A 19,243-nucleotide genomic window follows, 5' to 3' on the forward strand; every position below is an offset into this window, starting at 1 on the left:
CACAGAGCACAGGAGATGAAAGTGTGTAACAGCTACGAAATAACAAAAAGTGTCATGAGCGCCAACTTAGTTGAGCACAGAAGCCCTACTAAGCTGGAAATCCCTCAATCAATTGTTTAAAATAAAAAAATACAGCATAGCCATCAGCCACCAGGGAGCCATCACCCCTTTGGGACATCAACAACTTTGTTGTTGATGTCCCTATCTGAGGTCAGATAGCATAGTCAAGGCCCGACAATTTCACACAAACCAGAAAGAAATGCAACAATATGTGACGCGCTCTGGTGAAAAGGGGCCATTGTAGACATTCCATATTGAAGTGAAATTTGGCTTGGACAATGACCACTTACATTTGTGAACATGAAATGTACCCAGAATCAGTAGTCGGATACAGTAAATACAATCTGCATCAATATCTGGATTGATAAAATAAAAAATAATATCAAAGCTATTAATTGTTATAACATGACCTGTTATGTTATGAATATGACGAACTAAAGCAGACCAAAAGGATTTAGTATAAATATAATTGCAAAACAAATGAATGATAGTTTCATTCTCAGTAACACAAAAAACACATTTAGGATCATTATTCAGTTAAAATCTATGATTCCAAAGATGTGTCACTGGACATATCCTGTGTACAATTTTAAAGGACACTACTTTAACTTTGTTGGTAATGCAAAATTTGTTAGGAGTTTTCCAAACTTTCGTCCAATCTATATCTTCAAATATAGAAGCCCAATAAAATCTTGAATTCGGAAGGGATGATGCACATACTAAATTCCGTATATATTTATTATAACAATTTCTTTCATAATTTTTCTTTTCATAATATTAAACTTACCTAAAAATATGTCCGATGTGGCATGCGTGGAATATTGTGTAGGAGAAACATTTCTGAGAAGCGTTAAACCCCAAGTGGTATCGCATCAAACACAATAGCATATTCTTTAGGGGTTACAGGTACTGTATGTTGAATTTGTCCAGAAAATCTCGATAAGAAAGTAACGTATTATTGGCATCTAACAGTTTACATTTACATACATTTACATGTATTCATTTAGCAGACGCTTTTATCCAAAGCGACTTCCAAGAGAGAGCTTTACAAAAGTGCATAGGTCACTGATCATAATAACGAGATAGCCCCAAACATTGCGGGTATCCAAAACATGAAGCATACATTGTGAAAAAAACAAATAAGCGCCAAAGGGAAGAACCATAAGAGCATGTAGTTAAACAAGTTACAATTAAGCAACATGAACCTCAAAAAGTGCAAGAGTGTACCTTTAGAAAAGTAATCAACAGTAAAATATTTCACAGCGAGTACAATAATTTTAAATCAGTTACAACCAACCAACAAGAGCAACAAGTCTCTCAATAAGAGTCATTGTGATCCTGGAGGAAACTAGCATCAGGTCCAGCAAATCATTCCTAAGTACCGTTGTACTCCCGGAACAACTTAAGCCTTTTCTTGAAGGTGGGGAGACAGTCAGTGTCTCTGATGGAGGTGGGGAGTTGATTCCACCATTGGGGGGCCAGACAGGAGAAGAGCTTGTGTTGGGACCGGGCGCTCTTGAGCGGTGGGACCACCAGACAGTTGTCAGAAGAAGACCGTAGGTGGCGGGTGGGGGTGTAAGGCTGGAGGCGAGACTTGATGTAGTCGGGTGCAGTCCCGTTCACCGCTCGGAAGGTCAGTACCAGGGTACAAGTTGGAAAACATAAATTATATTGTTATCAAACCAGTTGGGTAAAAATAATGATTTATTTTTGTGTTTAATATCCTTATTATTCCAAATCATATATTTGTGTGGTGAAAAGTTATGTTTGTAGGCCAGAGACCAAGCCAACAGTTCTTGTTTATGAAAGTTGGATAGTTTAATGTGGATTTTAGTAGTATCAAAGTTACATTTTAAAAGGAATTTCAGACCACCGATTGTTTTAAATATACATTTTGGGAAGATGTGCCATATGCTGTTTTGATTGTTAAAATATCTAATAATCCAGATTATTTATTATTATAGTATTTATTATTAGGTTCCTCCGGTAGGAGGGAACCTATTGTTATTGTTGGTATTCTTATTATTATTATTATTTTTCTTCTCCTTGCGCCCCAATATCTCAAAAAGTCCCTTGTCATAAATTTTCTAATTTGGCACATTGATACTACATCCAAGTGGGTACCCCCACACCAAATATGGGCCACATCGGACCATAGGGGGCGCCACAGGCCACGCACAAAAGTCCGATTTTCAAAGTGATGGCATTTCCACCCCATTGCTCCGATTCTTCTGAAACTTGGTGTGCATGCCTCATTTTTCATGAGGAACAAAAAAGCCTCAAGGACCCATAAGGTCCGCCATGATGGATTTTCCTGTACTGTGATAATTTGGGAAAACCTTCAAAATTCCTCTTCTCTTGAACCAAAGGTGAAATTGACTTGAAATTTGGTACAGATATGTATCATTGACGTATTTAAAAACGTTACTTAAGGCAATTGAATCAAGTACAAAATGGCTGAAATGGGTGTATTTATGTAAATGTCCACATTGCCTCAATATGTTTGTGTCACTAAATCAAATGTATTTTTGAAGGATGGTTCAAACTTAATAGGCTTTAAGGTGACATGCTCTCTGACAATGCTCGCCATTGGAGAAACAGCTTTTTTTATTATCCAGTTTTGTGTAATCCATGTCTGGGAATGGCTCAATTGGCTGAGATGTGCTGGTAAGCAAAGGGTTGTAGGTTCAAAACCAGTCAGAGGCATTGTTTTTCAATCGATCAATCCTCCGGTTGTAAATTGATTTAAAATTCCCTTCCATGACAAGTTATGGCACTCCAAACAACCTTTTTTTAAAAACGATGAGAAAGTTATTCTATACAGCAGCAACCCAGTTTGATTACTTGTTTAGTTAAACAGGCAGACATCATTCTGAAATACCATGCACAATTTCATGCAATTTCACCTTGAAATGTCAACCATTTCTTAACCTTTGTCCCAAAGCTGACCAAAAACTAATACTCATATCACGCAGTCGGAGCACAGCTAGATAATCAGCGTCAGCACCCTTGGGTACCCAGCATGCAGTGCGGCGTGTCAAAAAACGCAAAGACTTGTGGATAATAGTTTGTTTACAACAGCCGTGCGAGGGATTTCAGTTGTTGTGTTCGTTCAGTTAGATGTTTGTAGTGTTATTGTTGGTTAGTTAATATAACGTTGTTGGTCACCCTGATTGTGCATGTTATGTAGTTTAATGGGACCAGAGAGTCGGCTGCTGTACTGTCACAGGCTATTCTCGCAAGGAGCTGAATATGAGCTCTGCCCTAGCCCAGTTGCCCACATGACTATTGTTAGTTGTGCATTGACTGAGAGTCTGGAAAGAGATCAACTCAAGAAGAGTATGAATATAAGGGAGTCTGGTGGCTGAGCGGTTAGGGAGTTGGGCTAGTAATCTGAAGGTTACCGGTTCGATTCCGGCTGTGCCAAATGATGTTGTGTCCTTGGGCAAGGCACTTCACCCTACTTGCCTCTGGGGGAATGTCCCTGTACTTACCGTAAGTCGCTCTGGATAAGAGCGTCTGCTAAATGACTACATGTAAATGTAAATATCCTATACAAAGTTAATACTCAGCCCTTACTAATCATTAAATCTCAGCAGTTGGTGTGTAGCAGAGAGGCTAGAGAGACTGACTTGTAACCTTATGCTCATGAGTTCAAATCCCCATTCAGCCTATTGTTGTTGGCCAAACATGAAGTAGGTTTGCTCTCTTGTTGTCCAAGTCTTGATCTTCTACAGTGTACATGTTTATAATATTTTTCCATTTTGCGGAGGAACCCGCATCGCTGCTTGCAGCTATATTTATAGTATTAGTATAGTATTATTTAGCGTATTCATATCTAAGACAGCTAAGCCACCTTGCTCAATAGTGTTTCTTATAACTGCTTTATTGAGGTAATGTGTTTTATTTCTCCATACAAAGTTATACAGTAATTTATCAATTTCCTTAATGATTGTTTTAGGCATATCGAGAGAGAGTGAAACATAGACAGATCTTGAAATACCTTCAGCTTTTGATAACAACACTCTACCATACAATGACAAGTCTCTTAACAACCATAGATTAATTATAATAAAAAAAAATCAACTTTATAATCAAAATTTAAATGGCATCTTTGTTTTTCTCATCCTTACATACGTAAACCCCCAAATATGTGACCTCTGTTTTGACAGGAATGTTTTCTATCTGTAATTGATTGCATTATTGCACTATTCCCAATTAAAGAAATTGGGAATAGTACAGATTTATTAACATTCATAACTAGACTGGATGCAGCAGAGAATTCCTCAACACATTCAATAGCCTTAGTAATATCTTCCTCACAACTAATCAATAACGCAGTGTCATCTGCCAATTGACACAGTTTCAGTTCCTTATCGCTGAATTTTATACGGACAAAGTTGGAGTTCTTAACGTGAATAGTCATAATCTGCATCGGCAGTACAAATAAACATGGAGAGATTGGACAATCTTCTCTAATGCCACGATTTATATAAAACCTCTGTGACGTTCCATTAGCGAGTTTGACCGAGCTAGAGCAATTGTTATAAAGGGTTTGAATTGCATTCTGAAAGTATGTACCAAAACCAAAAAAAGACAAGCTTGTCATAATAAATTGTTGTTCTATCATGTCAAAAGCTTTTAAAAAATCAATAAAAAAGATAACGCTATCATCCAGTATTAGATCACTATAATCTATAATATCTAGAATAAGTCTGATATTCTTACAAATATGACGCCCCTGCATGAAGCCATATTGTTCTTCATCGATAATAGAATCTAAAACTGTTTTTAGTCTCTTAGCAAATATATGAGCAAACAATTTAGCATCATTATTTAAAAGGCTAATTGGTCTCCAATTATCTATATACAGGTTGTCCTGATTTGGTTTCGAAATCAATAGGGCGCTAAAAGCTCACTAAAAGATTTATAGAATTCACAAGTTAGTCCATCCTTATCAGGAGATTTATTCTCTTTTAGATTCTTAATACAGTCTTGTACCTCTTTTAGTGTAATGTCCTTTTCACATATATTTTTTAAGCCATCATCTATCCTTCTGAAATTTTTTATTTTGCTAATAAAAGGATAAATATTAGAGTTGGGAAGATGTATACAACTTTTCATAAAAACCCCCAACAAAGTCAGAGATTTTCTTTGGGTCATCACAGAGGGTATCATAAATCATGATCTTAAAGATAGTTGCCAACTCGCCAGTTCTCTTTTCTAAATTAAAAAAGTATTTTCCACATGACTCCATCCATTTTCATCTAGATCTAATAAAGGCTCATTTAGCTTTGTCTTCATAAATGTCATTTAGTTGAGTTTGTAAAGATGATAGGTGCACAGATTCCTGATGTAAGAGATTAGTCTTTTGTGAATAATCCATAATACTTTATATGATTTCAAATTCGTTTTTCCTTTTATTTTCTTCCAACCTTTTCCCAGTTACGATGGCTAATTTCATATTTCATAAGTTCCCAATGATTTCCAAATGACACGTTTCTTCCAATATCTATTAATAATTCCTATTACCTGGGTCCTGAAAGTATTAAATCCTAACAAGACTTTGTTAAATTTCCAATAACTTTTCCTAATTGGAATATTTAAATGACTCTGCAAGTTAACATAAAGAAAGACCCCTTTATGATCAGTAAGAACTACAGGTTCAATTGAGACATAGACAAATGAGTCGATCAAAATATCAGAAACCAACCAGTAGTCAATACGAGATTGATTAGAAAGATTTTTGTTACTCCAGGTAGAGTCTTTGTTGTTAGGATATTTTTGTCTACAAAACCCAATCCTAAGAAAATATTCTTAATTGTAGTACCCGAATTATCAACTCTTGGAGGCCATCTATCAGTATAACCATCCAAAACTGTGTTAAAGTCTCCACCCCAAATCGTTTTGGTATTTGGAAATGTTGATGTCATAATATTAATTTGGTATTATATGTCTGAGAACAAAATGTTATTGGGTGTGCTTTGCCTTCGGCAAGGGCACAACCTTTGTTCTCTCACATATATATTATTGGGTGTGCTTTGCCTCCGGCAAGGGCACAACCTTTGTTCTCTCACATATATATTTATAATGTTTTTTTGGCCTTTAACTAGTCCTGCATACTTTCACCGATTCCTACAACTTTTGTATCAAAACGTTCAGCTCCTTCAGGAGATGTTGGCTATGACTTTTGGTATTTCTCACTTTTATACTTTTTAAGACATTAAGGTTTTTGTGCAAATTATTCTCGCATTAAAAGTAATGGTAAATCCTTTCAAATCATTAAAAAGCTTCCTCTCCTTCAAACGTAACTACTTCAGCATACTTTCAGCTAGAGACACCATTCAACCTTTAAAATGTTCACAAGACATTCAGCTATTCCCAAATGATTCAGCTTTTTCAAATATTCAGCCAATTTTGAATTATGACAGTTTGAAATACATTAAAATGTTTGCTCCTTCTTGATTTTTATGAATGAGCAGCAAGCAGAGTGGCACACTGCTGGCTGTTCTTTTTCTGATATTCAACTAAATTGTCAAACAAATTCCTCTAACGTTCATATAGTTTAACTTACAGAAACAAGTTATACCTTAAAATGTAGGAAAAAGTGTCCTCTTTCAGCCAATGTAACTACTAAAGAGCTCACACTTACAGATTTTCAGCTATGAGCCTTGAAGCGAGAGCAGCCTTTCAAATTCTCTCACTAACTTCAATGGAGAGGTGGGTAAAATCCGTCAGAGAAAGCAAGAAGGAAGACGATTTCGAAACTGCCGGTAGAGACATATTTCTGACCGCACAGACATATAAAGGACATCTCTAGTTTCGGCAGAGTCTTGGGTCTCGGAAAATATCCTCATTTTATTGATTGGATGTGTAGTTTTGCGTCTAGGTCAACTTGTTTGAGGTGTGGATGCTAGGTAAATGTTCGTTTTTCTCTCTGCCTAGCTCGTTAGCTATCACAGCTGCGCCATCACCGTGGCAACCAAACAGACACGCACCATGAAAGCAGAATTGAGTACACGTTTTCGAAACTGCCTAGAGTTGTATTTCTGACCGCACAGTCATATAAAGGATATCTATGGTTTTGGCAGAGTTTGGGTCTCGGAAAATATCCTTATTTTTTTGGATTGGACGTATAGTTTTGCGTCTAGGTCAACTTGTTTGAGGTGTGGATTCTAGCTACATTTCTGTTATTCTCTCTTATAATCGAGCTAGCCCGATGGCTCTCCATAACTAAAAACGTTTCGACTTCTTTTCCACAATCGACCAAATTGGCCAAACAAGGTATGTACATTGAGCTTAAAGTGTACATAATCTAGCTAGATCGTTTTTATTTTGGCAAGTTTCACAGAAATCTGCAAAAATCGAGGCTCAAGACTGTCAGAGCTGACCGTCACGAACAGCCAAACCGGGGCTGGGGTAGTTAAGTGTTTGCTGCAGCTGGCGTTAATCCTACGAACAAACGCTTCGTAACTGGAAACTTTTAATTTACGATATTGAACACAGATGTTAAGTAAATTGTCTTTACTCTAAATATCTTCTCCGTTTTCAATTTGAAGCAGTAAATATAACACAGTAGGAATTCTCCCACGACATCCGCTCGCTCTGCTTTGACTAACAAATATGTTCTCAGTCCACCATAGCTACATTAGACAAGCTAATTTTCGAGCACTTTCGATACAAGATACAGGCCATGTTAGAGTTGATATATATATATATATAATTGTGTGGGCAATGTAGAACAGCAGTCAGATTTGACATATGATCTTTTGTTATGGCCATTCTAGTGACACTACGACTGTCATCATACGGCGAAACCAGGTCACATAGCTAGCACTGTGTCCAATCCCGACCGTTTTTTAGCTAACATTCTGATAAAATGCCACTTCAAATATTGATAAAAATAATCGTATCACGTTTCAGCTGATTTACTGATTTCACGTTAAGCTTTAACTTCTTACCTTTCGAGCTAAATATTGTTTAAAAATTTAGAGTTAGCTTAGCCTTTACTAGAGCGGGTCAAAAGACGCTGGCGCCGGTAAATTAGCCGTGCGCTACCCTTGTCCAAACCCGACCGCACTTCTAAACACTGGCCGCTGCTGTTTTTCTGGGGATATTAACTTGATCCAGGGTCACCAAACTGACCATCAATGCTGTCAACATATCCGGGGACATAGTTATGTCCTCAACAATAAGATATCACGCTTCAACATCTCCAAACTATGCGATAAAATCTCAATTTGACTGTATACCACCACCTGCTGGATGTTTTGTTGAACTCTTCTCAAAGTTTGCTAGCCCCCATCCCTTCCTCCCCTCGACTACCGATCACGTCACACATGATCGTGTATTTTCATTGGCAAGACAAAGTAGTGTTAAGATAGCATTGAAATACACTCATATGCTAACCCATAGTAGCAGTACGATGACAACACAGACACACTTGTCAGAATAAAGATCGTCGCCCAAGCGTCGCCCGAGTGTCGCCGAGTGGTCTTTCAGCCAAAGTAACTTTCCTATATTATTTAGACATGTAAACGTCCATATATGTTCATGAAATTTTACACGTAGATTGTTTGGTATGCCTAAAATAATACTACTTACACTTTGCTGGCGATAGCAAAAGAAAATGCTAGCAAAAAGACCAGAAACTGAGTGTCCAAACCCCGTTCGGGTTTGGACAATAGTAGTTTACAGCGGTCGGGATTGGACACAGTGACGTTAGCTACGTTTTTCAAGACATAATATTCGTTACCTAGCTACAAACAAATGCTTCGTAACTGAAGAGTATTTACTTTTTATTGGCGATATTGACAAGAGGTTAAGGAACTTGTCTTTAATCAAAAGATGGTCTCCGTTTTCAATTTGAAGCAGTAGATATGGCTTACTGTAGAAAGTCTCCCATTGCATCCTCTCTCTAGCTTAGCTTCGGCTACAGATGGACGACAATCACGATGCATGCATTATTCACGCCTACGGTGTTAATACAGTCTGTAAAAATACCACTTTGACACACGTGCAAGATGATCCACTGGTTAGATGTAGCATGATCTTATTTACTACCCACAATAGTTCAACTTTTTTGCAGCAGCATTTTAATCAGTTAGCTCCAGGTCCTCTCTAAAATACATTTCAGACCTTTTGAAACCTGAGCAAATGACTTTCTACTAAATTTTCTAATTCTTTTGAAATATTTCTCTTTTTGCATTGTTCTTCCCTTTTCTGTAGTTTTATGCCTTTGCCCAGCTCCTGCCCCTTTCAAAAATACCTTTCGGGCGCTTTGAAGCTTGAGCTTATAACTTTATACTAAATTTTCACTATTTTCAGCTTTTTTAGCATGGTCAGCTATCCCCATTCAGGTTTTCAGCATTCTCACTGCTGTTTCGCAGGAACAGCCTTTTCTAGTTCAACTTATTGTAGGAATGCTGCTTCAGCATTCCAAGTATTGTTCTTTGAATCTTTATTCAACTTATTGTTGGAATGCTGCTTCAGCATTCCAAGTATTGTTCTTTGAATCTTTATTCAACTTATTGTTGGAATGCTGCTTCAGCATTCCAAGTATTGTTCTTTGAATCTTTATTGTTGGAATGCTGCTTCAGCATTCCAAGTATTGTTCTTTGAATCTTTATTCAACTTATTGTTGGAATGCTGCTTCAGCATTCCAAGTATTGTTCTTTGAATCTTTATTCAACTTATTGTTGGAATGCTGCTTCAGCATTCCAAGTATTGTTCTTTGAATCTTTATTCAACTTATTGTTGGAATTCTGCTTCAGCATTCCAAGTATTGTTCTTTGAATCTTTATTGTTGGAATGCTGAAGCAGCATTCCAAGTATTGTTCTTTGAATCTTTATTGTTGGAATGCTGAAGCAGCATTCCAAGTATTGTTCTTTGAATCTTTATTCAACTTATTATTATTTATCTTCTATTTCTTCCGTGGCACCTTTCAGCGCCTTCAAATCTTCAGCTATTAAAACCGTTCAGCTATCAAAAAATTCAGCAGTTTCAGGCCATGGGTGCTATGACTTTTCAGCTTTGTACCTCTTATGCTTGAATTAATATAAATCAATATTCATAATATTTTTAACATGGGTTTCCAATGGAGTTTTCTTTCAAATCCTCTCTAACTTCTTTAAACTTCTTCAACTTCCAAATCCTTCTTCTTCCTCAATCTTTCAGCTAGAGCCACCATTTAAACTTTAAAATGTTGACAAAACCCTAAACTATTTTTTAATAATTCAGCTTTTTGATATCTATTCAACTTTTTTCAATATCACTGATTATGTTTCATGACTTTTTCAAGCCGTTTCTGAGATTTACATGGGTGTTTACGTGAAACCCTAGAGTGGAGGGCAGCTTCGGATGTCGTTGAAAAAATATTTCTAGTTTGCCAGCATTGCCACAATTTTCGCTCTTCATGCTTCGTTTTTGGATCAATAGATAGCTAATTTTGTGCTGGTCGTAGACAGTTGTCTGTTGAATCCAACAGACGTACACATTTGTTCAGAGCCCCACGAAAGCGAGACAAAGTCCAACTCTCGCCCCATAGAGACCAATGCAAATCTGGTGACAAAATCGTCAGAGAAAGCAAAAAGAACAAGATTTTGAAACTGCCGGTAGAGTCGTATTTCTGACCGCACAGAAATATAAAGGACATCTCTGGTTTCGGCAGTCTTGGGTCTCGGAAAATATCCGTACTTTTTGGATTGGACGTATAGTTTTGCGTCTAGGTCAACTTGTTTGAGGTGTGGATGCTAGGTAAATGTTCGTTTTTCTCTCTGCCTAGCTCGTTAGCCATCACAGCTGCGCCATCACCGTGGCAACCAAACAAACACGCACCAGGAAAGCAAAAGGAACACGTTTTCGAAACTGCAGGTAGAGTCGTATTTCTGACTGCACAGACATGTAAAGAATATCTCTGGTTTAGGCAGAGTCTTGGGTCTCGGAAAATATCCTTATTTTTTGGATTGGACGTATAGTTTTGCGTCTAGGTTATCTTGTTTGAGGTGTGGATTCTAGCTACATTAGTTATTCTCTCTGCCCAGCTCGTTAGCGATCACAGCTGCTCCATCGCAGTGGCAACCAAACAAACACGCACCAGGAAAGCAGAAGGAACACGTTTTTGAAACTGCAGGTAGAGTCGTATTTCTGACTTCACAGACATATAAAGAATATCTCTGGTTTCGGCAGAGTCTTGGGTCTCGGAAAATATCCTTAGATTTTGGATTGGACGTACAGTTTTGCGTCTAGGTTATCTTGTTTGAGGTGTGGATTCTAGCTACATTTCTCTTATTCTCTGCCCTCAGCGCGTTAGCAATCATAGCTGCACCATCCCCGTAACGACAGACACGCACCACTCAGTCTATCACACAGGTGATTGGTACGTTTACTTGACCATGAGAAACCCGATTACTAGCAATTGTCGGTTTATGCCAATAATACGATTACTCCGTTTACATGTGTAATTAGTTATGCGATTACTCAATAAACGCGTCTACATGATTCTTTTTTATTAATCGTTGTATGCTCCACGGACAAAACTTGCACCATCATCCTTCTGCAACACAGTGTCGCCGTGTCTTCCTGTATCGGCCCTACTGCTGTATGTTTCATTCCATCAACACATTGAATCCTACTAAGAAAGCCGAGTAAACGCACTCAATGCACACATCTGCTACTGCTATTACTATCCCAACTATAATTTCAGCTGTTAAAACTATAATATTCTTGTTATGACTAGCTAGCCTACTTCTTCTGTTTAACAGTTCAGCTTTCAGCTGCTCCCGCATTGTAAGTAAGTTAGACTTTATTTATATAGCACATTTCATACAAGAATTGCAGCTCAAGGTGCTTTACATAAAATCAATAAAAACAATAATACAAGTGATAAACAATTCAAACAAAAATAAAAATCCCAATAAGATCTCTGTTCAAGAGAGAAACCAACTTTAAACATGCATCTTAAAAGTAACATATACATTTGGTTCACCCCTGGTCTGTATATATAAAACCATACACTCTGTTAACATATCCTTTCCCCAGGTCAAGAGTATGGGCCGTATTCTCTGTTAACAGATCCTTTGCCTCAGATCAAGAATACAGATTGTTTTACATATTTGTTTAAATACTTCACGCGACCAGAGTTCTTGTACGCTATCAGAGTTCGCCAACTCTGACCTAGACAAAGTAAAAATAGCAAGTCAAATAATGACCCAAAATACCCGCAAGGCTATTTAAGCTCTTAGCTTTGTTAGATGATGCAGTTCAGCTTCCACACTCCCTCTTTTGTGTGAATCACACATTTTTTAAATCAATTTCAGCTTTCAGCTTGCGGGTATTTTCTCATTTCTGTATTTTCAGCCATTTAAAAAAAACAATTTCAGATTTCAGCATTCCAACGCATTTTCAGCAGGAAATGCCTTTCTAGTTGTTGGAATGCTGCTTCAGCATTCCAAGTATTGTTCTTTGAATCTTTATTCAACTTATTATTTCTTCTATTTCTTCCGTGACACCTTTCAGCACCTTCAAATCTTCAGCTATTAAAATCGTTCAGCTATCAAAACATTCAGCAGTTTCAGGCCATGGGTGCTATGACTTTTCAGCTTTGTACCTCTTATGCTTGAATTAATATAAATCAATATTCATAATTTTTTAACATGGGTTTCCAATGGAGTTTTCGTTCAAATCCTCTCAAATTTCTTTAAACTTCTTCAACTTCCAAATCCTTCTTCTTCCTCAATCTTTCAGCTAGAGCCACCATTTAAACTTTAAAATGTTGACAAAACCCTAAACTATTTTTTAATAATTCAGCTTTTTGATATCTATTCAACTTTTTTCAATATCACTGATTATGTTTCATGACTTTTTCAAGCCGTTTCTGAGATTTACATGGGTGTGTACGTAAAACCCTAGAGTGCAGACTGAAACGCTTAGAGTGGAGGGCAGCTTCGGATGTTGTTGAAAAAATATTTCTAGTTTGCCAGCATTGCCACAATTTTCGCTCTTCATGCTTCGTTTTTGGATCAATAGATAGCTAATTTTGTGCTGGTCGTAGACAGTTGTCTGTTGAATCCAACAGACGTACACATTTGTTCAGAGCCCCACGAAAGCGAGACAAAGTCGTATAGTACGTTGGACGTATAGTTTTGCGTCTAACTTGTTTGAGGTGTGGATTCTAGCTACATTTCTGTTATTGTCTCTGCCCAGCTCGTTAGCGATCACAGCTGCTCCATCGCCGTGGTAACCAAACAAACACGCACCAGGAAAGCAGAAGGAACACGTTTTTGAAACTGCAGGTAGAGTCGTATTTCTGACTGCACAGACATATAAAGAATATCTCTGGTTTCGGCAGAGTCTTGGGTCTTGGAAAATATCCTTATTTTTTGGATTGGATTTACAGTTTTGCGCCTAGGTTAACTTGTTTGAGGTGTGGATTCTAGCTACATTTCTGTTATTCTCTGCCCTCAGCGCGTTAGCAATCATAGCTGCACCATCACCGTGGCAACGACAGACACGCACCACTCAGTCTCTCAAGCAGGTGATTGGTATTAGCTGATTAGTGGAGTCACAAGACAGAGTTTACTACTATTGCTAATGGAACTGTTTTACTCTACTACGCCACTGAGTGCGTTTACTTGACCATGAGAAACCCGATTACTAGCAATTGTCGGTTTATGCCATACGATTACTCCGTTTACATGTGTAATTAGTTATGCGATTACTCAATAAGCGCGTCTACATGATTCTTTTTATTAATCGTTGTATGCTCTACGGACAAAACTTGCACCATCATCCTTCAGCAACAAAGTGTCGCCGTGTCTTCCTGTATCGGCCCTACTGCTGTATGTTTCATTCAATCAACACATTGAATCCTACTAAGAAAGCCGAGTAAACGCACTCAATGCACACATCTGCTATTACTATCCCAACTATAATTTCAGCTGTTAAGACTATAATATTCTTTTTATGACTAGCTAGCCTAGGCCTACTTCTTCTTCTGTTTAACAGTTCAGCTTTCAGCTTCTCCCGCATTGTATTTCAACTCTTAGCGTTGTTAGATGATGCAGTTCAGTTTCCACATTGCCTCTTTTGTGTGACTCACACAATTTTAACATTCATTTCAGCTTGCGGGTATTTTCTCATTTCTGTATTTTCTGCAATTTAAGAAAAATAATTTCATCTTTCAGCATTCCAACGCATTTTCAGCAGGAAATGCCTTTCTAGTTATTATTTATCTTCTATTTCTTCCGTGGAACCTTTCAGCGCCTTCAAATCTTCAGCTATTAAAACTGTTCAGCTATCAAAAAATTCAGCAGTTTCAGGCCATGGGTGCTATGACTTTTCAGCTTTGTACCTCTTATGCTTGAATTAATATAAATCAATATTCATAATATTTTTTACATGGGTTTCCAATGGAGTTTTCGTTCAAATCCTCTCAAACTTCTTTAAACTTCTTCAACTTCCAAATCCTTCTTCTTCCTCAATCTTTTAGCTAGAGCCACCATTTAAACTTTAAAATGTTGACAAAATCCTAAACTATTTTTAAATAATTCAGCTTTTTGATATCTATTCAACTTTTTTCAATATCACTGATTATGTTTCATGACTTTTTCAAGCCGTTTCTGAGATTTACATGGGTGTGTACGTGAAACCCTAGAGTGCAGACTGAAACGCTTAGAGTGGAGGCCTGAGCTTCGGATGTCGTTGAAAAAATATTTCTAGTTTGCCAGCATTGCCACAATTTTCGCTCTTCATGCTTCGTTTTTGGATCAATAGATAGCTAATTTTGTGCTGGTCGTAGACAGTTGTCTGTTGAATCCAACAGACGTACACATTTGTTCAGAGCCCCACGAAAGCGAGACAAAGTCGTATAGTACGTTGGACGTATAGTTTTGCGTCTAGGTTAACTTGTTTGAGGTGTGGATTCTAGCTACATTTCTGTTATTGTCTCTGCCCAGCTCGTTAGCGATCACAGCTGCTCCATCGCCGTGGTAACCAAACAAACACGCACCAGGAAAGCAGAAGGAACACGTTTTTGAAACTGCAGGTAGAGTCGTATTTCTGACTGCACAGACATATAAAGAATATCTCTGGTTTCGGCAGAGTCTTGGGTCTTGGAAAATATCCTTATTTTTTGGATTGGATTTACAGTTTTGCGCCTAGGTTAACTTGTTTGAGGTGTGGATTCTAGCTACATTTCTGTTATTCTCTGCCCTCATAGCTGCACCATCACCGTGGCAACGACAGACACGCACCACTCAGTCTCTCACACAGGTGATTGGTGCGTTTACTTGACCATGAGAAACCTGATTACTAGCAATTGTCGGTTTATGCCAATAATACGATTACTCCGTTTACATGTGTAATTATTTATGCGATTACTCAATAAACGCGTCTACATGATTCATTTTTGTTAATCGTTGTATGCTCCACGGACAAAACTTGCACCATCATCCTTCTGCAACAAAGTGTCGCCGTGTCTTCCTGTATCGGCCCTACTGCTGTATGTTTCATTCCATCAACACATTGAATCCTACTAAGAAAGCCGAGTAAACGCACTCAATGGTAGGCTACATCTGCTACTGCTATTACTATCCCAACTATAATTTCAGCTGTTAAAACGATAATATTCTTGTTACGACTAGCTAGCCTACTTCTTCTGTTTAACAGTTCAGCTTTCAGCTTCTCCCGCATTGTAGGCAATTTTAGCTCTTAGCTTTGTTAGATGATGCAGTTCAGCTTCCACACTGCCTCTTTTGTGTGACTCACACATTTTTGAAATTCATTTCAGCTTTCAGCTTGTGGGTATTTTCTCATTTCTCACTTTTATACTTTTTAAAATATTAAGGTTTTTGTGCAAATTATTCTCCCTTTAAAAGTAATGGTAAATCCTTTCAAATCATTGTTGGAATGCTGCTCCAGCCCCTTTTCAAAAATACCTTTCAGGCGCTTCAGCTTATAACTCGATGAAGGAAAGTTGATTAGATAGTTGTAAATATCTGGATACTGAAGGTCAGGGAAGCTTTCCGTTTTACTTGTTAAGGTCGTAAAAATAACTCCGGGTGCATTATATGGATCACTAATGTTTAATCGATCAAGTTTTGCTTTATAGCTGCCTATGTCTTTTGAATTAAAGTGCGCAGTGAACTCGGACTGGTTTAAATCCGTGTGGGCGCCGTTCATTTTTGCCACTACTTTCCTGCCGAAATGACGGCAAAACATTTAAGTCACGTGACGTCCGGAGCTCTAGTATTGAAAGTAATGGCAGAAATACACATCTGAATTGCCACAGCAGGTAATAGACCTGTTTTTTGAAAGATCATCGTGTAATGAAACTCTGAAACACTTAACATAGGCTACATAACCTACAGCCACTTAACTACGATAATTAAGTTAGACAAAAAAAGTAATTTAATCATAATTACCCACAAGCTGTCCATTACAATTCCAATACTTTTTTTTATTATTTAAACTGCACTACATAAGTCAAACATGTACAATTCAATATACATTTTAATATGGGATCTTCTGTATGCAAACCACAAGGCAATACATAAATATAGAAAATAATGTGTCACTTTACTCATATGGTAATATTGGCTTATTGCTATGGTTAATTGCTTGAAATCATTATACATTAATTGCTTGAAATCATTGTACATTATAGTTCTCGATGGCAAGAGTTTAACAATCTATGCTTTTTTTTCATTTTGCAACTTCTGTATTTCCAGGTGGATGTACTTTCTGAAGATATAGCATACAGTGCTGGAAGATTTGACAGGATGTACAAAAAAAGGTAGGATAATACTAATGTTATTTGAAGTTAGTACCATCACTCTTGGAGTTTAGTCAGTGAAGTTAAAACAATCAAATGAAAAAAAGAAAAGGTTTTATAATGTGGCTCAATATTCAACATTTTCCAGACACACCATTTTAGGGCTGTATCCACTGAGCAGATGTCGTCAGCTGATAAGAAGCGAGAATACAATCGTATCTGGGCAAGGGTGTCAAGAGCACAGAAATAGAATACACACAATGGAGAACCACATGAGCAGAATCAAAATGATCAGGAGATGTACAGTGAAGATAGCCCTGGGAGTGGAGGATGTACCATCGAAGAGCAGCTGCATGACGATACCAACATTGTCCCTGAATTGGAACAGATCCAGACATCAGAGGATTCTAGTGATGGTGATGAGGACAGTGCAGTTGCCTCTTCCTTTAGGGAACAACTTAAAGAATGGGCCATTGATTTTGGAGAGAAACACAATGCTGTAGATGCCTTATTGAAGGTCCTGAAAAGAAATGGTCATCCAGAGCTTCCTTCCACTGCAAGAACCTTGTTGGAGAGCACCAATGAAGTGAATGTGGAGACTGAGTCTGGAATGAAGTCTGTTCAGTTTGATGTGAGAGGGCAGATTCTGGAACATCTTAAAAAGTATCCCCAAGCAGTGCTTGAAGAATTAGATAGTGTAGACATCTCCCTGAACGTTGATGGCTTGCCTCTTTTTAAAAGCACCAACCCATCTCTTTGGCCTGTTCTCTGCTGCATCAATTTGTCACCAAAATCTATTTTCCCCTTGTCTCTGGCATTGGTGTCATCCAAACCAACCTCCCTCGACTTCATCAGCGATGCAGTCAGCAAACTGGAGGACGTGATGCAAAGTGGCTTGGAGTGGGGAGACAAGGTGATACGTGTCCAGATAAGGTGCATAACTTGTGACGCTCCTGCAAAGGTACTTGTCAAGTGTATCAAGCAGTACTCAGGGTACTTTGGTTGTGACAGGTGCACACAGAAGGGGTTCTGGGATGGACGGATGACCTATCAAGAGGTTGAAAATCTCACACTGAGGACTGACCAATCCTTCAGAGAGTTAACTCAACTGGAACATCACCAGGAAGGAAAAACGTCACCTTTCTCCAACCTCTGTATTGACATGATCACATCCTTTCCTGTAGATTATATGCACCAGTGTTGCCTTGGAGTAATGAAGAAGCTTTTGCTTTTGTGGACAAAAGGAAAAACTGAGACCAGAATGTCCTCAGGGCAGATTAAGGAGGTGAGTGTGAGACTTGAGCAACTGAAGACATCAATTCCAAACAGTTTCGCAAGAAAGCCACGGGGTTTGGAAAATCTTGAGCGTTGGAAGGCCACAGAGTTCCATCAGTTTGCTCTTTACACTGGCAAATTGGTCCTGAGGGGAGTTCTACAAGATGACCTGTTTGAGCATTTCATGGCTTTCAGCGTTGCAATGTGCATGCTCTTCTCCAAGCCTGGTGCAAGCCCACTGCTCATATGCACATGAACTTCTCTCATTTTTTGTACAGCAAGGAAGGTTTCTGTATGGGGAGTGCTTCCTAGTGTACAACGTCCACTCCATGCTGCACCTCGCTGCTGATGCCAAGGAATTTGGCTGCCTTGACAACTGCAGTGCATTTCCTTTTGAAAATTATCTTCACCACCTGAAGAAACTGGTCCGCTCTGGAAGAAGTCCTCTGGTCCAAATTGTAAAAAGACTCAATGAGAGTGGAAGACTCAGGAGGGATCTTACTGAAAAAGAAGACAAAGTAAGCATCAAACATCCCAACAACGCTTACATGCTAAATGACAGAGCATGCTGTGAGGTGATGTCAACAACCCCTGAGAAAGACGATGGCGCACAAATGTTCCTTTGTAGGGTGTATGACCACCTGGAACCCTACATCTCGAGTCCCTGTGACTCTCGCCTTTATGGAGCATGTCGGACAAACATCAGAAACTCAAGGATGAAACTGATATCAGAGAAGTGCCTTAAACAAAGGGCAATCATGGTTGAGGAGGAGTATGGCTCACGAGTCTTCTTTACAATTCTCCACTCCTTTTCATGAGTCTACCTTGGCCGCAGCATCGCCCCAGTCTCCATCACTGACGGTGCTGGCCGCAGCATCGCCCCAGTCTCCATCACTGACGGCGCTGGCCGCAGCATCGCCCCAGTCTCCATCACTGACGGCGCTGGCCGCAGCATCGCCCCAGTCTCCATCACTGACAGCGCTGGCCGCAGCATCACCCCAGTCTCCATCACTGACGCAACACCTCAGACTCCATCACTGACAGCGCTGGCCGCAGCATCGCCGCAGTCTCCATCACTGACAGCCCTGGCCGCAGCATCGCCCCAGTCTCCATCACTGACAGACCTGGCCGCAGCA

Source organism: Osmerus eperlanus, chromosome 15 (genome assembly GCF_963692335.1).
Source record: "Osmerus eperlanus chromosome 15, fOsmEpe2.1, whole genome shotgun sequence".
Lineage (NCBI taxonomy): Eukaryota > Metazoa > Chordata > Actinopteri > Osmeriformes > Osmeridae > Osmerus > Osmerus eperlanus.